This window comes from Podarcis muralis, chromosome 11 (genome assembly GCF_964188315.1).
Source record: "Podarcis muralis chromosome 11, rPodMur119.hap1.1, whole genome shotgun sequence".
Classification (NCBI taxonomy): domain Eukaryota; kingdom Metazoa; phylum Chordata; class Lepidosauria; order Squamata; family Lacertidae; genus Podarcis; species Podarcis muralis.
Window position 1 is genome coordinate 11,425,193 of NC_135665.1, and position 26,385 is coordinate 11,451,577.

General features: G+C 44.9%; 1 protein-coding gene across 11 annotated transcripts in view; it reads right to left on the minus strand.

Annotated features, from left to right (window-relative positions):
* The window catches only part of SEMA4D (semaphorin 4D), a 134,717-nt gene that overhangs the window by 76,825 nt on the left and 31,507 nt on the right, over positions 1-26,385 (minus strand). For 2 of the 11 annotated variants that reach the window (XM_077936048.1, XM_077936050.1), the window contains exon 3: positions 17,679-17,822. The exons of the other annotated variants lie outside the window; for them this stretch is intronic. The gene's annotated coding sequence lies outside the window, so the exon portion shown is untranslated. The remainder of the gene's footprint in view (positions 1-17,678; positions 17,823-26,385) is intronic. 11 annotated transcript variants of the gene reach the window in all.

Consider the following 26,385-nt stretch of genomic DNA (forward strand, 5'->3'; position numbering starts at 1 on the left):
ACTTAAAATATAAATCCGGGGACATCCCGGGGACAGATTTTGTCCAGGGACAGATTTGTAAATCTGGGGACTGTGCCCCGTGAAACAGGGACGTCTGGTAACCATACCCCATACCCCTCGGGGGTGAGCCCCACATGTCTGTCCCAGACAGCGAAGGCGTATGCTCTGCCGCTGTTGCCAGAGACCAAAATAGCATCTTCCGCATAAAAGGCACCTTCTAGCACTGAATGGCAGCCCTTTAAGTATACCCAGGCAATTATAGCCACTTAGCCAGCAAAGAATCTCCCATTATATCAATAAGAGAATTTTCTCTTTTTTTTAAAAAAAAAAAAAGAACTCTTCAGGGGACTCGAAGGAAAAAGTATCTCACAACAAGAAGACCGAATGGTTCCTGCTGCAAAGCTCCTGGCTTCATTCACACTTCCTTCGAGCTGCGAACAGAAGCTTGTCTCCCTTTTACACAGGAGAAAGTGACTCATTTCTGAGTGGGGAGTTCACTTCAAGGAATAAATCCACCCCCACATCACCACTGCTACTATTGTTATCAGTGATGTGTGAAAAGAAGTTTTGCAGTGGAAAACTAGGGTGATTTGCATCAGGAAAAAAATCTGATGTCCCAGAAAGTAATCTAATTTACCCTTTTTGGGGAGGGGGGGTTACGTGCATTGAAAAGCTAGAAACTTCGAAACTGCCAAGCTTTGACTAACACTGTATTTGCAGTTGGCAACAAATCATTGTTACTAAAAGGATATTTTAATGTGGATAAATAAGGCACCTGAAATGTTTCAACTGTACATCACTGTTTGTTAAATATTATTTGTATAGCACTTGCAATAGAGGCTAACTGCTGGCAAATGAAGTAATGAGGAGACACAAAGAGGGAAGTTTGGACAGGGAAGATTGGACTCTGCAAAGGTAATCTGTAATTAATAAATCACAGCACCTTTATTAAAACAAGCAATCGCCGTTCCAAATGGGCGAGAATATCATTTTTTGTTGCTTTTCTTAAAACACACACGGGGGGAAGGGAGGAATCCTATAAAGAAGAATCAGAAGTGAAAGCATCAAATCACAGGAAGTTTTTAAAGGAGAGAAATAAAGAACTGTTATGTAGCCTACAGCAGAAAAGAAAGAAACTAAGACACAAGGCGAAGTGAAATAATAGCAAAAGATGACCAAGGAAGTGTCAAATGGAAAGCCAAGCAGCAGAAGAACAATAGGAACAAAAGTGCAAGAGATTGCTTTACTTGCAACATGGACATTTGAATTTAATAATTTTATTATAAAAATACCAGACTGTTGCATCAAGCACTTAGTATTTTCCCTAGTGAAAAACTAGTTTTGCTCGACAGCAACTCTTTTTTTTTGGAAAGGGCTCGCTGCCATGGCAAAAGAACTAAGTACCAACTCTAGCCAACTTTGGCATCTGGACTGGCAGAACTCCTTTGAAGACCACATTTGACCCAGAGGCTGCCATTCGCTAACGCCTAACTTAAATGCACAATTAATAATGTGCATTCTATGTGCAATTTATCCAACTGTATGGGATAACCATGTTAGCCTGACGATCTCCTTTATTTACTTCCACGCAGAGCCAAATTTATGCAAGCACAAAAGAATCTTCGCTACATAATTCTTAGGAAGTTTAGTAAACCTCTGGATTCATTCAGTCTGCCTGCCACACCTCTTCATTTCAATTCGTTCTGCTAGGTAACCAGCTGCTTCCTTCTTGATCCAAAATATCATGTTTCCAACACTTCTAGAGAGTGACAAATTGTGTTTTTCCTGAAATAGCCGCTACTGTCCAGTCATTCGTACTGGTTTCTAACACTGATATCTTTGCACAAAGGTACCTAAAATTCAGATGAGAAAAGGTCACACTGCTGGCTAGATGCTGCATCAACTGACATGGTTGTGTGGGCGCTTGTGTATATTCAGAAGTTGAAATCAATTCCAGAAGCATGGGGTCAGGGCCAGCAACATAAAATCCCCATTGTCTTCCAATTATTGTCACACAGAGCCAAATAAATTGATTATAATTACATACTTTAGCAGGGAATAAACAGCAAAACCAAACAAAGGCATCTTGAATCACCAAGTGTGGTATCCCTGAAAAAGTATCTTATGTCAACGTTTATGAAATTCGATGTTTGTTCATGGATTTGAAACAGGTTGTATGATCAAGAAAGCTCTTTTGCTAATGCTCATCAGGAATGTAAGAACAAGTTTATTTATAAAATATTTAACAGCTTACAATGCAACAATTATTTTCAGGGAAACTACATATTCAGTGCAGCCTGAAAATTTTAAGAGATTCCTAGGTATCTGGTATGCAAGGACTTAAGGCAAACCACCTAATATTTTGAAAAGTTTCCGTGACTTTTTAGGTTACCTGTGCCACTGAACTCTTCAGAAATTAGAATATAATACTAAACTATAATGAAATTTTATTAGTATGCATATCAAAAAGAACTGCTCAGTGGTTGATGCATATAAAATACAGCCTGCATTTCCAGTTGAAACAAAAAAATGCTTTCTTTCACCACTGCCCAAACAGACTCAAATGCAGAACACAAATTACTTCCAGAATTATAAACAACCGAACACGAGCCTACATAATGGCAATTCTCTCTGCATTTGTGGGCAGATGCCAAAAGTTAGAATAAGCAGAGTGAATTTGTTTAATCATAACCACTGTAAGCTGCTCATCTTTGTAGGAGAATGCCATTGATTTGTAGCTAGAATTCCACTGCGTGAACTGGTGGAAACATTTGCTCAGATAAGCTGGTTAGATGTAATTCAGCCCAGATGTCTAACGAGGCTACCAGTCTTTATTAGATGAGATTTCCAAAACACAAAAAGCGAGAAGGACGAGGACGATCATGCTATGTACATATTAAATTCAGGTTATATACGAGCATTTGCCTCCAAACTGCAAACAATTCACAAAGTGAGAAGCCTATATGAGTTCAGTTCTGGTACCAAAAACAATTTCCTAGCCTGAGCATATATTCAGACACCCTGTTCCCCAATTCTAAGTGTTTATCTATCATCCTGAGTCACTATTTTGCAACCATCTTCGGATTCTAGTAAAGATAAATGAATTCCACAAGTTCTGCCTACCCCTGGTTTATGAAACAAATCAACTTCAAGCTGTGGTTTATGAAGCTGGCTTGTTTCAATATTCAGTCGTGCCTTGGAAGTCAAACAGCCTAGTTCTCGAATGTTTTGGATCCCGAACGATCGAAACCCGAAAGCGACTATTCCGGTTTTCAAACATTCTTTTGGAAGATGAACATCCGACGGGTCTTCTGTGGCTTCCAATTGGCTGCAGGAGTTTCCTGCAGTCAATCAGAAGCCACGCTTTGGTTTCCGAACATTTTGGAAGTCGAAAGGACTTCAGGAACGGATTTCGTTTGACTTTCAAGGTACGACTGTACCACAGTTAAAATTGACTATAGGAATTGGACATGATGCAATCTGCAGTTAATTGAAATCAGACGTGAAAGCTTTCAATACCGTCCTCACAGCTGCACCAGAGGATTGCGCAGAAATCTGAGGCTTAGTCATTTAATTCTAAATCGTTTGTGACTGCATCTGTAACCCAATTTGCAGGCAGCAATGTGGGTGGACGCTTGAAAAGCCACTAGCAGCAGCTCTGCACAACAAACTCTGTGTGTGTGTGTGTGTGTGTGTGTGTGTGTGTGTGTGTGAAGTACCTCTCCCCAAGCAGCACACACAGATCCAACTGTTGAAACTAGTGGTGGCTTTGGCAGGTTTAAAAAGCATATAACCCACTTGGGAAACGGCTTTACAGAAACAGCTGTCCACGAGGTTCTGCCCCAATGCAGTCCACCTGCAAATATAAATTGGACCTGAGCCAGGTTCATTGAAATTAATGGAGCATTGTTCTGCTGACACCCCACCATTGTTCTCAGCTCAAGGGAATAAATCTGTGCACTGCAGTCCACTGATTATATATTAGCGCTGATTATGTTTATTCAATGCCTTGGAAAAGAAATACACCCAAATAGATATCAAAGCGAACATCAACACTTTAAAACATTTTATCTTTTTTTAAAATTGCAGTTTTAAAAGACCTAACATTAATAAGGATGACAGACGCCAGCAGTCTAGGCATCCAAAGATATCTGGGTGATGATGGGGTCATTTTGTAATAATGGGGTCAGTGGTATAGCTATCCAACACAAGGTCGTTTTCCTTTCTCCGAACGTAGAGTTTATTGATTGTAATTAAGCACAGCCTCCTGCAGCAAGAGTAGCTCATGTGGCGTCTGGGTCAAAAGAGTTTATGGAATTCGTTGCATATGCACAGTACAATTCTACCCTTTCAATAGCAGGCACCAAAATATTGCTTTCTATACTGCTCCCACCACAACCCTCCTCCCCTCCCCCCCGGTTGCAGGAGCATATAAATTGTGGGTTTCTCGACTGGGGTTAAAATAAATATTCTTATTACAGAAAGGTTACGCACCAATGTAGGCACTGCACTTAACTAATTTTAGGGCTGAACAAGACATAGCATAAGCAGTGGTGGCAGCTGAAACAGTTTGGTGGGCCACAATTAGCACCATCTATTGCACACAGTTGCTGAGTGGACACTTAGCCCTGCGCAGGCTGCTGATTTCAGCAGGGCAACTATCCGTTCAGCAACCAGGAACTGCTATGTTGTCGGCTGCTGTGCTTCTGCGCGGCCACCTCCTGATGCCAAAAGCTAAGAGCGGGAATACACTCTCCTCACTCGAGTGCCACACATCAGCTACTGGCGAGCCACTCAACTGGCTATTTCTGTGAGCAGGATCTCCCATGGGTAGCTAGCTTTGCTGTTGTTTTTACTAGCTATTATCCCCAGGCAGCCACTTTGAAGAATGAGGAGGTGCCACTCTGGCAACCCTTTCCCCAGTCGAAATTGCCCCAAGCTTTTTATGAGCTCCGCAAGGGGGGAAAGACAGGTTTCTCCCTCTGTAACGAACCACCTCTGAAAGGGGAAACAGTAAAAGTCACTGTAACTAACTTTGGGGAGGGATTTTGGAATGGGAAAAGGACAAAAGACTAATTATGCTCTTCCCAAGCACAAACTTTCTCTATCTCCATGGGCTCACTAATTAGTTTAATCCACACAGAAAATCCTGAATGTACATCTCCTGTGTCCCATATGGGTGGGCTCTTAAAGCTTAATCCTGTCATATTTACTTGGAAAAAATTCCCATATGCGACATTTGCACCTAAGCCATGGTTAGTTACCCAGGGCAGGTTTGGACATTCAAACTATGGCTTGCTTTTCTGCAACAAACCACAATTTGAAACAGTGATTGGTCGTTAGCTTACAAATTTGCTTTAGCTATGGTTTGTCGTGGGACACAGGTGGCACTGTGGGTTAAACCACAGAGCCTAGGGCCTGCCGATCAGAAGGCCGGTAGTTCAAATCCCTGCGACGGGGTGAGCTCCCGTTGCTCGGTCCCATCTCCTGCCAACCTAGCAGTTCAAAAGCACGAAGTGGAAGTAGATAAATAGGTACCGCTCCAGCGGGAAGGTAAACGGTGTTTCCGTGCACTGCTCTGGTTCGCCAGAAGCGGCTTATTCCTGCTGGCCACATGACCCGGAAGCTGTATGCCGGCTCCCTCGGCCAATAAAGCGAGATGAGCGCCGCAACCCCAGAGTCGGCCATGACTGGACCTAATGGACCCTTTACCTATGGTTTGTCATTTGAGCATCCTGGCTTAATTCTGGTTTGTTCGGTGTCCCTTCTCAAACCACAAAGGCATGAGGTAAATGTGACTAGAAATCTTCTCCTCAGGCTTTCTTCCCCAACTTTTGCTGGTGCTTTTCCAGAAGCAGTCCTCTCTCTTCTCCTTCTGCCTAGCGATAAACTACTTTCTCCACTTCTTCCTGGCGAGGTCACATCACACCAACCCACCCAGCTTTGTGGCTGCTTTGTGAAAGAAAATTTTAAAGGGACATCTTTTTAATTAACTTACATCTATTCAGTACTGCATGCTGAAAGCGCAGAATGTATAGGTTACCACTCCAGAGCAGTGTGCTGCATAGCAAAACAATGGGAATTTTATGTGGGGTGTTATGTAGGTCATGACCTGTTCTTGCTTACTAGCCGGTCTCTGGGGAATAATTTGGTAAAACTAGTTTTTCTGGAGGCTTGCAGCTAATTGGTGATGGATATCCCTCAAGGCTGGTGAGGGATGTTTTGAGAGTCCATGGGGGAAAGTATGATTATTAGGCCTGGGTGATATATCGATATATCACACAGGACCAGTATGAGAAGCAGACTGCAATGCAATTTTCACTCGGCAGTAAGGTAAAGGTAAAAGAACCCTGGTTAGTAAAGTAAAGTCAAAGGAAACTATGGGGTTGCGGCGCTCATCTCGCTTTTCAGGCAAAGCAGTCAGCTTTCCAGGTCATGTGGCCAGCAGGACCAAACAGCTTCTGGTGCAACGGGACACCGTGACGGAAGCCAGAGTGCATGGAAATGCTGTTTACCTTTCCGCTGTGGAGGTACCTATTTATCTACTTGCACTGGTGTGCTTTTGAACTGCTAGGTTGGCAGGAGCTGGGACAGAGCAACGGGAGCTCACTCTATCGCGGGGATTCGAACTGCCAATCTTCTGATTGGGAAGCCCAAGAGGTTTGGTGGTTTAGACCACATCTCCACCTGTGTCCTCAATAAACAAGCACACAATCACTGATAGGTCCACCTGCCATTGTGAGGCTCAAAGCAATGAAGATTATGCCTCCCCAGCTGCTGCCATTGGCTGTGGGTTTCTTGTGATGTCACAAAAGCACTTGGCAACTGAGTGGATATAAAGGCAGGCCAAGGGGAAAGCCCTTTTTCATTTCCAGCAGGACACACCTGGCAATGGATGTGACATTCAGCACTGCCCAGGTTTCTTCCGCTTGGAGGAGGCAAAGTGGTGAATGGAAGGAGGCAATCCTCTGGCAGTGGGATGCTAGGGAGCGATAATAAGGCAAGTTTGGTTGCTTAAAGGTTGTTGGTATCCATGGTTGGAAGCTGGTGGACATCTCATGATGGACCTAACAGAAGCTGGCGGATGTTGGTGAAAACATTATCTGGAGAGCTCATCTCAGACTGCAGCAAGCAGATGAAGGGTAAAGGTAAAGGAACCCTGGGCGGTTAAGTCCAGTCAAAGGTGACTATGGGGTTGCGGCGCTCACCTTGCTTCAGGCTGAGGGAGTGTTTGTCCACTGACAGCTTTCCGAGTCATGTGGCCAGCATGACTGAACCACTTCTGGCACAACGAGACACCGTGACGGAAACCAGAGCACACAGAAATGCCGTTTATATTCCCACTGCAGTGGTACCTATTTATCTACTTGCACTGGCATGCTTTCGAACTGCTAGGTTAGCAGGAGCTGGGACAGAGCAACAGGAGCTCACCCCGTCACAGGGATTCGAACCGCCAACCTTCTGATCAGCAAGCCCAAGAGGCTCAATGGTTTAGACCACAGCACCACCTGTATCCTCTTAGGAGTGCATTTAAACGGTCCCTGCTCTTCCTTGTGAATTTGGCGTCATGGCTTTGCCTGCCTTGCACCTGAAGCCGAGTTTGAAATTAGCCAGGCAAGAGGCTTATTTTGCACCTGGCTTTCGACCACTTGTGACCAAGTGAGGATGCCCGGGCGCCAGGATGGGACCTGACATCTCCACCATCTGGAGATCAGTGGATCTCAACAGTTTTCACACACTAATACACCATCTTGTAGAATTCTATCTGTTATATTTTATCTGCACAATCGTAACGAATTTCTGGAACCATAATGCTTTTTCTGTGCAGCTTGAGCAGGAGCAGTCACCATTAAGAAAAAGAGGAATAGGACAATATATATGGGAACTGTCCCCGAATCAAGTGGCCTTTCTTCTTTAAGGTTCTCAAAACCCTTAACCTGGCTCGAGGTTGTCATCTGAACTAGCCAGGTGTTTAACTGAGAATCAATCACAGCCAGTCCATCATATGAAAAATAAGACCGTAGAACAGTCTTGCACCAAAATGGCAACCACACATTCTGTTTTGGCGACTGTTACCTTGGTTAAAGGAGCCAGCTTATATATCTGAGTCAGTGCTGGTGGGGTGCATTTGACACCAATGTTGGTAGATGTATTTAGACCAGAACAGTCCTTACAAGTGCACTTGACTTTTGTTTTTTTAGTCAGTCCAAACCGTAAATCAGCCTGGGATATACTTGGAGGTAAATTCCACCGAGGTCCGTATGGCTCACTTCCTAATAAGCATACTTAAGATTTCAGTTATGCAGTACAATCTGAAACATGTGACTCAAAATAAAGGCCTTCTGATTCTAACTAGTCTGACTCCCACTGACTCCTTTGAAAAATAAGACTTTAGAGCCATCTTACCCAAAAATGGCAACTAGACATTGCATTTTGATGACTGCAACCTTGATTTAAGGAGCCATTTGGCTCCTTATATACCTGCATTTCTTATATATCTGTATTTCTAACACTGAGAAGGACAGGGCATGGTTTGGACTTTTCCATGCAAAGAGAGGAACTGGAGGTCTGGGAGGTGTAAATAGCCCCTCACGGGCCCAAGGTTCCCCATCAACAATAAACTCTGTAGCCATCAACCTTTTCAGAATCGGGATCCTATCTTTAACTCGAACAGGTACTTTAGGACCCACTCCTGAATTATTTGTTACTATACATTTGTATGGTGGTAGCACAGAAGGGGAAGAAATGGAGGCAGTGAGAGATTTTACTTTCTAGGGCTCCATGATCACTGCAGATGGTGACAGCAGCCACGAAATTAAAAGACGCCTGTTTCTTGGGAGAAAAGCAGTGACAAACCTAAACAGCATCTTAAAAAGCAGAGACATCACCTTGCCAACAAAGGTCCGTATAGTTAAAGCTATGGTTTCCCCAGTAGTGATGTATGGAAGTGAGCTGGACCAGAAAGAAGGCTGGTCACCGAAGAATTGATGCTTTTGAATTATGGTGCTACAGGAGACTCCTGAGAGTCCTATGGACTGCAAGAAGATCAAACCTATCCATTCTGAAGGAAATCAGCCCTGAGTGCTCACCGGAAGGACAGATCCTGAAGCTGAGACTCCAATACTTTGGCCACCTCATGAGAAGAGAAGACTCCCTGGAAAAGACCCTAATGGTTGGGAAAGATGGAGGGCACAAGGAGAAGGGGATGACAGAGGACAAGATGGCTGGATACTGTTCTCGAAGCTACCAGCATGAGTTTGACCAAACTGCGGGAGGCAGTGGAAGACAGGAGTATCTGGCGTGCTCTGGTCCATGGGGTCACGAAGAGTCGGACACGACTAAACGACTAAACAACAACAAGCACTGCTAAACAGTGAGGCCCGCCGCACAGCTGAAAACCATTGATCTGACTTGCCATCAACTCCTGCTTCCTTGGAGGTGGAGAAGACAATACAAGTCACTTCCTCCCAATAATTTCATCCTCTCCATGGAAGGAATGTTCCTGAGTGAATCGTTTGCAGCACAATAAACACCGCCAGATCAGTAATTGGAAGTTTAACGGCAATGCACATAATAGAAGCAAGGGAAAGGAGTAAGTATATTCACGGTGCTCTTGTTGGCACTTACAATCAGCAAATGCACAAAACTGCAAGCAGTATGTTCCAACACACAACACACAGCTCCCAGGCTTTTCAGCAGAAATTCAAAACAATTGGGAAAACAGAGAAGCTGTTCCCTGGCAAATTATCCAGGGATAAGGAGCCAAAAATAAATCTGTCAGAATGCATTATCTCCTTTCACACTGCACAACCCATGTGAATCGGTGCAATGGAAGAAAGAGGCTCCACTCTTCCCAATTTTGCATTCTAAGCCACAAGTCACTCACGGTCATCACTCTTCTTCTCTGCATGGTGCCCTCGTTCTCTTCCCCCCAATACACCAACTTTTTTTTAACTCTGTTGTATGGGCAGACACACATGCACAAGTATGCTTGGCACTGGTCAGTTTTCACCACAGAGCCAAGGCAAAACTGGAGTGACACACAGCCCTGAGCTTCTGGGTTTATTTATTTGGCACATTACACAAAGGTTTCAGAGCAACCTACAGTGTAAATAAAAGCATAAGCAGGTAAAAAATACATTATAATATCAGCACACTCACACAATCATACATACAATTTATAAATAACAGTCACAGGAAAAGCCAGCTGTTTGTAAAGCGTGGAACGGGATGCTCTGCTATATTTGGCTGGAGTTGTTCACCCTTCGCACAGTGGCGCTCAACACTGGATGCACTAAAGTTGTGCATCTTTCGCATTTATCTGTGGATGGGTGCTAGAGTCACATTTCAAGTTTCAGAAACAAAAGTCGTGAAATGTTTCTGCTGGGCATGCCTCGCTTTCTATTCCTGTTTTCCAGCAGTCTTCCAGAGAAACGAGAGAATGAAGAGCAAGACATAGCGTTGCTTGGCTAAAGAAGCTACAAAGATAGCTTTCGGTTTTCCTTCTCCGGACACATGAACCAAAGCTATAAATAAATAAATACGGAGGAGGAAGATGGCAGAGGTTCTTAAGGTCAGGTTGTCCGAAGAGCCTGCTTCCTGTAAGCAGCAAAACATTAAGGATATTGATTTTGTTTAATTAAAGCAAATTAACAGTTAAGTGATAGCGAAAGTTAATTGCTCCTTAAAAGCCATTCATGTTTCTCTTGATTTAAATGAAAGCAGCCTTTGTATGAACAAGGAAGATTAATTTTCCACCCTTGACAAAAGCATAAGAGAAAGGCAGAACAGAAATTCAATTCATTCCGTCTTTTTTGGGTACATTAATAATTTCCTTTGACATTTCCTGTTGCCGCTTTTCCACATGTACTTGCATTTTCAGAATTATATAGATGTCTCCCCCCATTAAAAAAAGCTCTATTATCTGAACAAAATACAACAGCACTTTCAAGAAGATAAACCTGCCCTACACACACCTTGAAAGGTAAGGGGAATCTGCTTCAGAAAATGAACCTTAAATTCTTCCTATTTTTCTTGAGGGGAAGCATGCAAGTTGATTCCTAAAGGGAGTCAGCCATCTTACTCCACCACAACGCTACTCTTCCTAAGACTACTTGAAGCCCAGTGGTACACTATTTGAAGGAGCACAAACAAATTCAGGAGGAACTATAGTGCTGTGAAGTTTGAATTCCAGTTTGAAACACTGTATAGAAGAGGAGGAACATCAGCAAAACATGCCCTATTTAGATGTTTGAATGCAAAATGATTCAATCCTATACTCACTTAATCTGGGAATAAACAATACGAAATATGATTGCTTCTATTCAAGGGTATGGTTAATAAATGGAATCTATAATGATCCCTGAAGTTCTTTTTTCTGTAAATTCAAAACCTCCTGGAAGTACAGAAGTGAAAGTTGGGGGGGGGAGCAACATTTTACTCCCCCCATCCCACTATTTTTAAGTGGGAAAGAGACTGGAATTTTTTTAATTTAAAGAAACGTATGCCATATTTTTCTTCTTTGGAATGGTGAGTTGAAGTACAGTTGTAAAATATACTGCCGCAGACAAATTACACTGCTGCAGAACTCCTAGCTAAAAACATTAGAGGCACTAATGGACGCTGAGGTCCAGCGCCGAGGGCCTTCTGGCAGTTCCCTCATTGCGAGAAGCAAAGCTACAGGGAACCAGGCAGAGGGCCTTTTCGGTAGTGGCGCCCGCCCTGTGGAACGCCCTTCCAGCAGATGTCAAAGCGATAAACAACTACCTGACATTCAGAAGACATCTTAAGGCAGCCCTGTTCAGGGAAGTTTTTAACGTGTGATTTTATTGTATTTTTGGTTTTTGTGGAAGCCGCCCAGAGTGGCTGGGGAGGCCCAGCCAGATGGGCGGGGTATAAATAATAAATTATTATTAAAATTATTATTATTATAATGTCAATATTGATAATACTGAGGCCGCAGTTATCTGGATTACTGAACAGGCAACACCAGTGGGATCCAATTAGGAGCCTGCTAAGCACATCGCTCCCGCAGAATAGTGGCAAGAACCTTGTACAATACAAGCTCAGGGCCTCTGCTTCTCATTGAATGCTTTAAAATGCACACAGCTAAGGAACACAATTTAAGAGGTGAGCATCTTCTTTTTATTCATGGAAACCTTCCATTTCCATTTATGACCAAACCATGTTGTTGTTTAGTCGTTTAGTCGTGTCCGACTCTTTGTGACCCCATGGACCAGAGCACGCCAGGCACTCCTATCTTCCACTGCCTGCCGCAGTTGGTCAAACTCATGCTAGTAGCTTCGAGAAGACTGTCCAACCATCTCGTCCTCTGTCGTCCCCTTCTCCTTGGGCCCTCCATCTTTCCCAACATCAGGGTCTTTCCCAGGGAGTCTTCTCTTCTCATGAGCTGGCCAAAGTATTGTAAACTGGGTTTAATCTATATCTACAAAGCAGGATTGTTTGCTGGTTCCATATCTTGGCTTCTACTTCAGAAATCAAACCACAGTTTCTGTCCAGATGTCAAGAGGAAACTATGCTTGAAGAAAGCCGGGAAATTTCCTAAGAACCTCCAGAGCATGTCTGTTCCTATTTTGCAATACAGTAGTACCTCGGTTTACAAACTTAATCCATTCCGGAAGTCCGTTCTTAAACCAAAACCATTCTTAAACCGAGATGCGCTTTCCCTAATGTGGCCTCCCGCCACTGGTTCAGGTTCTGTTCTTAGACTGAGGTAACGTTCACAAACCGGGACGCTACTTCTGATTTTGCGGAGTTCGTAAACCAAATAGTTCGTAAACAGGGCTGTTCTTAAACTGAGGTACCACTGTATGTCCAACTATAAAATTGGGTGTTAGTGTGTATATATGAGAATCTGAATATAGGGTGGGTAAATGAAAGTAGGAACCACAGCGTTCCTTGCTTGTTGCTGTTGTATAGTCATATGCCTGCGGTGGGAGAGGTAAGATGTTTTGCACATTGGAGAGAGACTCAAACCTGCAATCGCCCAGATGTGTTTATCATTGCATTAACAGAGCGTATCACAGGGCTCCTCTGGCTGTGTCTACGTTAGGAATACTTCCTTACAAGTCATTATCATTGGGCCATCTAGTTCAGTATTGTCTACTCTAACTGGCAGCAGCTCTCCAGGGTTTCAGGCGACATGCTCTCTTGAGGGTTGGGGGCATGGAAATGTAACCAACACACAAATCCCTCAGCCCGTGCAGGTTGACTCCCTTTGTGGTAGCAGGGCATGAAGATGTCCTTTTCTACACAAAGTAAGTAAACTATATCATACTTCTATAGTTCATCATACTGATTTATGATACATTTATTTCTGTGGGTCTGCTCCGAACATGACTTGAGCTGGATGCACACCATGTCTTACCTTCTTGTAAGAATACTTGAGCAAAATCAAGAATGAACATGCAAGTCTACACTGTCAGGCTTGGTGGTTAGAGTTATTTGTTTAGGACAGGGGTGGGAAACCTTTCTGGTCTGGGTGGGGCATAATGTTAGCTCCCCCACCTCTCGCAGGAGAAATGTGACAGACGGATGGGCCTTTTTTGCCCTCAGGTATTTTCAGAAACCTCTTTCAAAGCACTAACTTGCCCAGCGCTTTGAAAGGGGCTTGTGAAGACCCAACCACCAGCTGGTCGTCATTGTATGGTCTCAAGCACTGGGTATGTGGGGTGTGGTTTGGGCAAAATGAGGAGGCCTGGCAGCCCATGGGCCAGAGGTTCCCCACCCTGGTTTAGGGTATTATTCCTGAGGCTCAAAACTACCAACAAATTTCCTTTTTGTCCCTGTCCAAATGCTAGCTCTGAGAAGTTCCTAGTGGTTCTGTATGGGGTGGATTTCATTCCGGGGGGGGGGGGGGAATCTGCTTGGCACAGAATCAAATACAAATTATCGGCCTCTGATGAGCCGCCACAAAACTGCAAGTTTGAACACTTTGAGCATGCAATCTGATTTCTGCAAGTCTCAACATTATTCGTCTTTCAGACCTGGTTTTATCACACAGGTCACACACAACACTTCAAAGTTCAAAATGTTGCACCGTCACATATTCAGCCTTAAGAGCGTTATTTTTCCCCCCCCTCCAGGCATTTCTCACTGCATATAGTCAAGCCTCATCATGTCCAAAAACAGCCTCTCCCCACAAAATAGGATGGAAACGATGTGCTAGCAATGCCCTTTGCACTACACTGCAATTCAGAGTGTTTAACCCACTGATGCTTGTCTGGTCTTATATACGTCATAAATCCAAACCAAAAATACTATTTGAGGGTTACCCCACTTATTTTCCAAGTGACCACAACATGATAGCTAAAGGTAAAGGTACCCCTGCCCGTATGGGCCAGTCTTGACAGACTCTAGGGTTGTGCGCCCATCTCACTCAAGAGGCCGGGGGCCAGCGCTGTCCGGAGACACTTCCGGGTCACGTGGCCAGCGTGACAAAGCTGCATCTGGCGAGCCAGCGCAGCACACGGAACGCCGTTTACCTTCCCGCCAGTAAGCGGTCCCTATTTATCTACTTGCACCCAGGGGTGCTTTCGAACTGCTAGGTTGGCAGGCGCTGGGACCGAACAACGGGAGCGCACCCCGCCGCGGGGATTCGAACCGCCGACCTTTCGATCGGCAAGCCCTAGGCGCTGAGGCTTTTACCCACAGCGCCACCCGCGTCCCACATGATAGCTAGGCACATTCAAAAGATTCTTTGAATCTACTATCACGCCTCTTAAAGCAAAAATATAGCCAAGGCGTTAGACTACTCAGATGGTTGTACAGTAAGAAAAGAATGAGCATGTTACACAACCAAAGATTCCCGTGGCATGTTAAAGGCTAACACATTTATTATGGCACAACCCTTGCAAGGAACAGTCTGGGAGTGGCTTTCAATTTGACAGAGATGATTGTACGTGACAAAAGTTCATGCCACAACGGACACATGATTGCCACCTTAAAGACATTTTTCTACTGAGACACAACCACTGGAATCTGGTGTGCAAAATGGGCGGTTGTGTCATCAGAAGTCATGGGAGGGATTCGCCTAACGCAGGGGTCAGCAAACTTTTTCAGCAGGGGGCCGGTCCACTGTCCCTCAGACCTTGTGGGGGCCGGACTATATTTTGGAAAAAATAATAATGAACAAATTCCTATACCCCACAAATAACCCAGAGATGCATTTTAAATAAAAGGACACATTCTACTCATGTAAAAACACGCAGATTCCTGGACAGTCTGCGGGCCAGATTTAGAAGGCGATTGGGCCGGATGCAGTCCCTGGGACTTAGTTTGCCTACCCATGGCCTAAAGAGTCCCGTCGGCAAAAGCCCTCAACAAGGTCTTCTGTGTGCACAATGGGGCTTTCTCCACTCCTCTCTCCATGATGCCCCTGAAATTGGGGGCAGGGGTTCTGCGAGAACCCTCAGAACAGGAGAGAGGGGCCGTTTCATCTGGCAAACCAAAATGCTTGTGCCGATTTAACCATCAACTTAGCATGGCATTAAATTCCTCCCCGTATCTTTTCAGGTGTGTCCCAGACAGACAAAGAGTGGACACGGGAAAAGGCATTTCACTGAGACCATGGTCTATTTAGCTCAGCAATGACAATACTGAAAGGCAGTGACTCTCCGAAATTTCAGGCAGGATTCTCTCCCAAGCCCTACCAAGAGATGCCAGGAATTGAACCTTGTGATTCAACGCTCAAGCATCATTGCCCCAATGAAACAGTTCTTAAGCACGACCACACCAAGACTCCATTCTGATGCAATGCCTGTTTGACCCTTTACGGGTGTAAATTTGCAAAGTGGGGCAGTGCAGATGATTCACCGTCTCGGTCAGGAAACCTGACAGGCAGAAACAGCACATAGCTTCTTACTGGCATGTCGGGTGGACCGACTAACTCCAGGTGTTTTAAGCTCAGGCTGGCAGTCAGAATAGCGAAGTGTGACTCATTCAGAAATAGTGTTTACTAATCACCTAAACACTGCAGACGTCTGCATGGATATCTGAAAATGGTTATCCTCCTAGATAAATTAGGCATGTACAGTGGTACCTTGGAAGTCGAACAGAATCCGTTCCGGAAGTCCGTTCGACTTCCAAAACGTTTGGAAACCAAGGTGCGGCTTCCGATTGGCTGCAGTCAAACAGAATCCGTTCCAGAAGTCCGTTCAACTTCCAAAATGTTTGGAAACCAAGGTGCGGCTTCCGATTGGCTGCAGGAAGCTCCTGCAGCCAATCAGAAGCCATGGAAGTCACGTTGGACGTTCAGGTTCCAAAGAACGTTCGAAAACTGGAACAATCACTTCCAGTTTTCGATTGCTTGGGAGCCAAAACGTTCGACTCCCAAGGCGTTTGAAAAACCAAGGTACGACTGTACTGCTAATAAAAGACTGAGGAAGGCCAAAAGGTTGTGAAATATTAAAGCCTCCCACTTTGAACTACTGCATTTGGAAGCCCACAATGGAGATGAAATGATGATTTTTCAAAATGCCTTAAGACCTGCTTGCATTAACGTATTGTATATTTCCCAGCACCATTTTTGCAAAGATTATAGACTTTTAAAGAAACTGGGTCGTAATCCTTTGAGGTTATAGCTGAGGAATTTTATTTTCTATCTATTCTTAGGGGAGAAAGGTGAGGGGAATCCCCCCCCCTACCTTTCATTTCAACATTATTTCCCACAAGACAAGGCTAATGCATAACAAAATGTATCAGGACTCACACACACACCCCAACTCTGACAACACTTGCATGTTCCTCTGACAGAAAGGGGGGGCGGGAACCCGAATAAGCAATTTGACCTGAGCAATTAAGCTCATTTCTTTTCTGAAACTTATAATGAAATGGATGGAATTTCCTTTTCAATACAGCTGCCTGTTCTAGTAATTGTCAAGGTAAATTGCACAGAAATACCTAATTTATTCACAAAAAGCCGCTGTGAAAGGGGATACTTTAGAGTATAAATGTCTCCTGGGGTTCACCACTTAAGATTTAAAGTGCCGAAGTATTTCTTGTTCATGAGACGTAACACCACAGGGCATTTTTATGGTAACTGGGAAAGGAAACATCCCAACTCTGTAATTTATCAGCAATACTTTTGCCTGTACATAGGAATTTGTGGCCATCTCACTTATGAAATGAGGTTTGTAGCATCTAATTATTAGTTATAAATATTAATAAGGTTTTTTAAAAAGGAATTTCCATTTCTGAAAGCCAAGTCTTCTTTATAAAATATCCTTTGGTCTATTTGCGTGGCTGGAAATTTGACTAAAATTATGCTAAAGTAAACTGCTCCAATCTTAATGTTTGAACTGTTTAAAGATTGGTTATGCAAAAGGAGAAAAAAAAGAATTTTAAAAATAGGTCGAGTGAGGGCTTTCTGAATCCAAATGAAACAGTGGCTTATTTCCCAGCAATTTTAGATTTGTGAATCAAATCCGTTTTACACATACCTTGCAAATATTGTGCCACAATGTCCAAAGTGGCAATGACAAGCTTTGCACATAGTCAGGATGTTTTGTGCAAAGGATTCCACAGGACTAATTTATTTCTTAAGACAGAAAGGAGCCCTGCAATGGTTTGTGTGTCACGAGCAAGTATACAGGAGAGCTCTCGGGGTCTCAGAAGAGGAAGCGGTGGCTAGGAAAAAGCAAGCTAAATAATGCAAAAACCTTTAGCGAGAGAGAGAAAACGTGTCGGGCCTTGGCAAAGCTCCAAGATGATGCACAACTGGAAGTCCAGTTCTAGTGCCAAGTCGCAAACGGACATGAGATAGGTGACATTCTTCGAAGGCAGGCAGGTGAGGTGGTCAAGGGCTGGAGAAAATAAAAGGAACATTAGAAGCTGCCTTGTCAGACCAATGGTCCATCTTTCTCTGCTCTGTTTACAATGCCTGGAAGCAGCTCTCTGGCATTCAGACAGGGGTCCTTCCCAGTCCTACAGGGAGATGCCAGGAACGGACTCTGGAAGCGCCTGCATGCTCTACCACTGAACTACAGAAGGCAAGATCACCTGCTGCAGGGTGAGGCCAGGTCTGTGGGGCTACGGTTCGAGACAAGGTGCTCTGCACGGCGAACGGGACTTGGATGCTAACCGTCATACAAGCTCTGGCCTGTCTCAACCAACTTCTGAGATCAATATTCAGGTTGCTGTGTGTGTTGGCTATATTCAGATTGCTGTGGCTGCCTAGAAGATGCCCTTGCTCTACAGAGGTGTAATCGGCAAGGTTTGTGGAGCAAATTTAGCACAGAAGTGTCCCCATACCAAGTCAGAACAATGGTCCATCTACAGTGGTGCCCCGCAAGACCAACACCTCGCAAGACGGAAAACCCGCTAGACGAAAGGGTTTTCTGTTTTGGAGGCGCTTCACAAGACGAAGTTCCCTATGGGCTTGCTTCGCAAGAAGAAAGCCCATAGGGAAATCTCCGGGACAGCGGGGAAGCGCAGAGCGTCTTCCCCACTGTCCTCGGACCTCCTCCGAAGCCGGGCGGCAGGGCGGGAACACCTCCCGCCGCCGCCCGGCTTTGGAAGGCTCCTCCGAAGCCAGGCGGCGGGGCAGGAACACCTCCTCCCGCCGCCCACCTTCGGAAGGATGCTCCGAAGCCGGGCGGTGGGGCAGGAACACCTCCTCCCGCCGCCCACCTTCGGAAGGATGCTCCGAAGCCGGGCGGCGGGGCAGGAACACCTCCCGCCGCCGCCCGGCTTCGGAAGGCTCCTCCGAAGCCGGGCGGTGGGGCAGGAACACCTCCTCCCGCCGCCCACCTTCGGAAGGATGCTCCGAAGACGGGCGGCGGGGCAGGAACACCTCCCGCCGCCACCCGGCTTCGGAAGGCTCCTCCGAAGCCGGGCGGTGGGGCAGGAACACCTCCTCCCGCCGCCCACCTTCGGAAGGCTCCTCCGAAGCCGGGCCGCGGGGCAGGAACACCTTCTGAAGGCCGGCGGGGGGCAAAAGTCTTTGTTCCCCCCTGCCTGCCTTCCCGGGAGAGCGGAGAAACGCGCTGCGTTTCTCCGCTGTCCCGGAAGGCTTTTCAAGGCAGGCGGGCGGGGAGCAAAGACTTTTGCCCCCCGCCCGCCTTCAGAAGAGGTCCTGGACCTCTTCTGAAGGCTGGCGGGGGGCAAAAGTCTTTGTCCCCCCTGCCTGCCTTCCCAGGGGCTTTTAAATCGCCCCGGACAGCGGAGAAGTCCTCCGCTGTCCCGGGGCGATTTTAAAATGCCGCCCGCCAGCATTTTAAGATCGCCCCGGACAGCGGAGAAGTCCTCTGCTGTCCCGGGGTTTTTTAAAATGCTGGGGGTGGGAAGAAAAGCCCTTGTTCCCCCCCCCCCAGCCTTCAGAAGAAGTCGGGGGACAGACTGTCCCCGGACCTGGTCTGAAGGCGGTTTCCATAGGAACGCATTAATTGATTTTCAATGCATTCCTATGGGAAACCGTGCATCGCAAGACAAAAAACTCGCAAGACGAAGAGACTTGCGGAACAAATTAATTTTGTCTTGTGAGGCACCACTGTACCTCAGTACAGTGGTACCTTGGTTTGCAACTGTTTTGGATTACAACGTCAAACCCTGAAGTGTATGTCCCTTTTTTTGGATTACAACCATTTTATTTTATTTCTGGAGGCCCCATTGGTGAAAGCGCGCCTTGGGTTACAACCTGTTTTGGTTTACAACCGGACCTCCAGAACGGATTATGGTTGTAAACCAAGGTATCAGTGTATTTTCTACAATGATTGCCAGCAGCTCGCCAGGGTTTCAGGCAGGGTTTCTCAAAAGTCCTACCTGGAGGCGCCCAGGAATTGATCCTGACACCTTCTGCATGCAAGGCAGATGCTCTACTATTGACCTACAGCCCTTCCTCACTGGAGACTCTCTGCTTGGTGCCATGGTATGGGACCTCCTTCCAGCACCATATAGTATTGTTTCATCACAAAACTCTAAAACATTTTGTTAGAAGACTGGGAGAGGGAAAATGTAGCTGGTCAACTGATATAACTACGCAATGACAGTGCAAACAGGAGACATCCACTGTAGACATCTAGGCCCGTCCTAGATCTTCCTGCAAGAACTATCATTCTCTAAAGTCTTCTCCCAAAATGGAGACCAATGTAGGCTTTTGCTAAAAGATCTGGCTGGCCTTTAAAGGTGATCTGCACTATCCCCCTTGGCCAGGGCTGCCAGAAGAAGCTGCTACACCAGCACTGAAGCAAGTCCCACATGCAACACAATGATATGCAGCATTTTGCCACCATTGCGACTCAACCCAGTGTGTTGCAAAAGCAGAGCATCACCACATGTTTAAATCTTGGGCCAGTCACTGTCTCTTAGTCCAACCTACGTCACAGGATTGTTTTCAGGATATATGGGGAGGGGGAAATTAAGTTTATTGGAGGAAAAGCGGGATATAAATGTATGTATGTATAAAATAAATATATAAATCCTTTAGAATGCATTATTAGGGTTCTAAACATTTGACCGTTTTAGCTATGGAAAAGAGGGTTGTTGTTTTTAAGTATTTTCTTCTCCATAGTTCAAATATACAGTCCAACCTATTGCAAATTATAAGTTATTAAGGGACACAAAACACATTTCTTGGAGTAAAGAGGACTCGCTTTAACCGGTATTTTCCCACCTTCTGACATAAATGACAAGCTTAAGTTCATTCTGGCATTGTTTTCCTATTTGATTAGCCATGCTAATTATGTCTCCGACTTTCTTTCTTTTTTGCCAGAATCGTGAAACAATGGCAGACGTTTTAGAAAGTAAGAAGAAGCATTGTCTCAGCCTTGCATGCGCCAACAGAAAAAGTTGCGTGGCCCTGTAATTACTTTCAGAGATTTCCTATGCAAATCTACTACGCACATCCAACAATACTCACATGAAGTGAGTAGGAAAGGATCACCTCACACAAATATCAGCCAAGTACGTTTCAAAAGGGCTGGTCAGATGTTTCCACTCTGAAGATAAATTTAATGTGCTGATACCTGCAGGGACGCGGGTGGCGCTGTGGGTAAAAGCCTCAGCGCCTAGGGCTTGCCAATCGAAAGGTCGGCGGTTCGAATCCCCGCGGCGGGGTGTGCTCCCATTGTTCGGTCCCAGCGCCTGCCAACCTAGCAGTTCGAAAGCACCCCCGGGTGCAAGTAGATAAATAGGGACCGCTTACTAGCGGGAAGGTAAACGGCGTTTCCGTGTGCGGCTCTGGCTCGCCAGATGCAGCTTTGTCACGCTGGCCACGTGACCCGGAAGTGTCTCCGGACAGCACTGGCCCTCGGCCTCTTGAGTGAGATGGGCACACAACCCTAGAGTCTGTCAAGACTGGCCCGTACGGGCAGGGGTACCTTTACCTTTTTACCTGCAGTAAATGTCAGCAAGACACTTAACCACACCTATCGTTTAACTTCGTAGCAACGTATGAGTGTGAATGGATTCCCCTGACCTCTGCAATATGTTCCCAAACTGAAAGGAAAGGCAGGTCGTTGTGTAAGGGAAATGTGGTGCCGGTTGCCATCTTACAGTGTAAATGTGGCAAATGCGATGAGGCCAAGACTTGCCACCAATAAGTCCCTTGCTCCCTGCAAACAATAGGTATACAAACCTGCACTGTTCTTTGCGGGAACCACAACCAAACAGTTCTTACCTTTAAGAACCCTGTGGAACCCAAGAGCTGTTATATAACTGAAAGCTTACTCAAATCCAGTTCCTGTGGCCCGCAGGGCACAGCAAGACGTTCAACGCTACTGGATGTTACCAGCGGTGACAAGTAGCTTAATTCTGCCCCATTTGCAACCTGCACCACACATGGGGTGCAATGTGAGAATGCGCTCAACGATGAATGTGGAAAAGCCTCTAGCCCAGACGGCACATAAAAGCCATGCCACACTATCTCATCCACAGTGGGAAACTGCGCCAAACCCCACACTGAACTAGCAACCCCTGAAAATCAAGCAAGGGAGGAAGAACAAGAAACCAGTACAGTGGTACCTTCGTTCTCAAACTTAATCTGTTCCGGAAGCCCGTTCCAAAACCAAAGCATTCCAAAACCAATGTTAAAATGATGGGAGATATAAAATAATAGGGCATTAGTGAATAAGTTAAGACGATGCAATAAGGGATGTAATAGGGATGAAAGTTTGGAAATGAGATTTATTTAAATATTTTAATAGACAATGAGATTAGGAAGTAGGAATTTGCTGACGCTGATGGTAAACAGGAACACAAGGAAGGGAGGTGAGGGGAAGCCAAGAAACAGGGTTAAGAAATTTAGAACTTTAAAGGGATTCTTATGTTTTCTATATTCTTTTTGTTTTATGTTTTGTATTGTTTTACTTTTTATGTATTTCTATGTATCTTTCTTAAAATACCTTAATAAATATCTTTTTTAAAAAAACCAAAGCATTCCAAAACCAAGGTGCGCTTTCCCATAGAAAGTAATGCAAAAAGGATTAACCCGTTGCAGACTTTTAAAAACAACCCCTAAAACAGCAATTTAACATGCTTTTTACTACCTAATGAGACCACTGATTCATAAAATGAAAGCAATAAACAATGTACTGCAGTCACACAATCAGCAGCTGAACTGGGTTCCACACAGTCACACACAAAAAAGAGCCACAAAAACACAAAGTAAATAGCAAAAACAGACAGACCTCAGAGTAACACTCAAAACGCAAGTGCGGCACTCAAATCGGAAGCATAACATTCAAAACGGAGCGTATGCGGCTTCCAAAAAAAGTTCGCAAACTGGAGCACTTGCTTCCGGGTTTGCAGTGTTTGGGCTGCAAGTTGTTTGAGTACCAAGATGTTTGAGAAACCAAGGTACCACTGTACAGTGGTACCTCGGGTTACATACGCTTCAGGTTACAGACTCCGCTAACCCAGAAATAGTACCTCAGGTTAAGAACTTTGCCTCAGGATGAGAACAGAAATTGTGCTCCGGCGGCACGGCAGCAGCGGGAGGCCCCATTAGCTAAAGTGGTGCTTCAGGTTAAGAACAGTTTCAGGTTAAGAACAGACCTCCGGAACGAATTAAGTACTTAACCCGAGGTACCACTATATAAAGGTAAAGGTAAAGGTACCCCTGCCCGTACGGGCCAGTCTTGCCAGACTCTAGGGTTGTGTGCTCATCTCACTCAAGAGGCCGGGGGCCAGCGCTGTCCGGAGACACTTCCGGGTCACGTGGCCAGCGTGACAAAGCTGCATCTGGCGAGCCAGCGCAGCACACGGAACGCCGTTTACCTTCCCGCTCTGTAAGTGGTCCCTATTTATCTACTTGCACCCGAGGGTGCTTTCGAACTGCTAGGTTGGCAGGCACCACTATATAAGATCACACAAAATGCCTGCTAGTTTAAGAGAAGCCATCTGCAGGCACTTACACAGGTCTGAGCTTCTCATGTACAATCCTAAACAGAGTCACACCTATCTGCTAGACCAGGGATGGGGAACCTGGGGCATTCCGTATGCTACTGAGAGGGAAAGTCCAATGGTCAGGAATGATGAGAGTCTATAGTAGCATCTGGAGAGCATCTGGAAAGCCTTTTCCTTGGAAATTATCACAATTAACATGCACAGGACTGTAGTGCCAAACAGTGTTATTTAAGAATACACAAAGGGGACTTTCAGGATCACCTTTTAACTGCAGCGCAATACATTTCTACATCTACTAACTGAATTTAAGGTTTTCTGGAGAGTGCCAGCTTTACATGAGATTAATCCCAAAGCTTTACCATAAAGAATAATCATTTCGCAAGTAAGATGAATAATACAAGCTTTTCAGCAACAAAACTGCTGAGTATGAATTCCTATTGTTCAACAACAGCAGTAAATGGGAATATGACTAAACAAAGAAATGCCACTAGGATCTTAGAAATCCACTCCATATGAAATTAAGAACGCTGATCATGACCTTTTAAAATCCGTACGGGGAGAGGACAGCTGATGCCAGCAGGCTGACAGATAATTAGATTAAAAGGTTGCAAATTAAAAACAGACAAGTTCAACCTAGAGGGAAATTACACATTTTTAAAAACTGTTGAAAACCACTCTCCATTAGAACAGCAGGTCAGAGCTGCATGAGTTGAAGCTTTAAAGTGCTAGCTTCAGAAATTACTGACTGGAAAATTATAAAGGCTCTGTTACAACAGAGTGTCAGTTAAAAAGGGATGTCAGCCTCAGATAAATATTAGAGAACCCTTTCTTTGTCTTCCATCTTGTACAAGTTATTGTACAGTTTAACGCCCTCCCCCTCTGCCATTAAAAATCCACATTTCCTTCAGATACTGGAAGGGATCTGGGCAAGGGTTTTTGCTCCCCCCCCCCCTTTTTATGGTTTTGGTGTTAAATGACCAATCGCCTCTGGACCCCAGACTCCGTCTGTCCCCACCCAGCACACAGATTCGCTCACCAAATTCCCATTTATCAGAAACCAACATTTTGTCCTTACATTCAAATGAGCAAATGAGTTTGCGCTCACCCTCCAAGGCAGAATTGCAAACACCATTAAAAAAAACCATGGTTTGGGATTCCGGTACGGATGGACCACAGTTTAATAATAATTCAGCTCTAAGGGCAAAGGCGCTAAACTTTCAGGGAGGAAAGGGTGTTGAAGGAACGTGTGAGCCCAGGGCTTTCTAATGTAACTTCAAATTATAGTCTGGTTTTATATGCATCACAAGCTTACACGGGATATGATCCAGCATTAGGGCACTGCCAGATATCTTTAGAAAGGGAAATGAAAAATATTTTTTTGTTCAGCAGTGATAGCACAGGAATCCCTCTCACACTAAAATTGTGAGAAGCAAAGGCAACGGTGATAAGAATAGAATTGTGATGGTAATACAGTGGTACCTCAGGTTAAATACTTAATTCGTCCGGAGGTCTGTTCTTAACCTGAAGCACCACTTTAGCTAATGGGGCCTCCTCCTGCTGCCGTGCCGCCGGAGCACGATTTCTGTTCTCATCCTGAAGCAAAGTTCTTAACCTGAAGCACTATTTCTGGGTTAGCGGAATCTGTAACCTGAAGTGTATGTAACCTGAAGCGTATGTAACCCGAGGTACCACTGTATTTGTCAAGCGTGAATATTACGAAGAAGCCTGAAGATGGCATGTGTCTTAATATATAGATTCCATTCTGAAGGTGCACTGTAAACTCTGCAGAGCTTCAGAAAGGTGACTTGGTCTCAGTTATCCACCCTCTGGTAACCTCCAGGTTAGACTACTACAATATGTTACATGCAGTACTGCCTTAGAGATGTTGGTAATCTAGAAACTGCATTCAGTACTAACGGGGACTGCATGCTGTGACCTGTAAGATGTAAACTGCATTGCTTTCAAAGTGCTGGTTTTGATGTTTAAAGCCCTTCACAGCCTAGGACCAGGACAACTGAAGAACCACTTTTCTCCATACAGTCGTACCTTGGAAGTCGAACGGAATCCGTTCCGGAAGTCCGTTTGACTTCCAAACTGTTTGGAAACCAAAGCACAGCTTCTGATTGGCTGCAGGAACGGACGTTCGGATTCCAAAGAAACCTTCAAAAACACAAACACTTCCGGGTTTCGATCATTCGGAAGCCCATTTAGGAATGACTGTATATACTTCCCTTCCATTAATATATTCTCTTCCTGCAGCTTTTCCTGCTGTCCAAGGTAAAGTTAGTGGCTACCCTGAGAAGTGAGGGGCTTCTCAGTGGTAGCACCCCAGTGAGGCTCATCTAGCACCTGTTTTATTGCCCTCAGCACCAGGCAAATACACTATTTTAGATGCAATGTTAATACTGCTATTTATGCTGCTGTTTTTATTTAGCGCACTACAACTTTGTTTCTCCCCATTCACATTTATGCTGTTTTGATCCTTCTGTAAACTACCCTAGACATACACTATCACAAATAAGAATTTTAAGGGGAATTCAACCATGCAAGGTGATCGATAGCACATGGAACAATATCCCCATATCCCTTCTCCTGTTCCATGGATTTCCCCAGCCCCTCAAGCCAAATTCAGGGTGGGGTGTGCAGGGGCTCGTTGCACAAGCAGAAACTGACAGGACTCACTAATAATAATAATAATAATAATAATAATAATAATAATAATAATAATAATAAATTTTATTTATATCCCGCCCTCCCCAGCCGAAGCCGGGCTCAGGGCGGCTAACAACAATAAAACAGTACAAAAATACAGCATAAACAACACTCTAAAATCATTCATTATAAAATTAATTAATTCAAGCCACTGGCAACCATTGGGCCAGAGCTCCGCGAAGATTGACGAGGGAGGGAGTCAGGCTGTGCCCTGGCCAAAGGCCTGGTGGAACAGCTCTGTCTTGCCTTTCTTACATAAATCTGAACATGACTTTTCCTCCATTTGTCTCATTTTGATCCCAAACTTTCAGC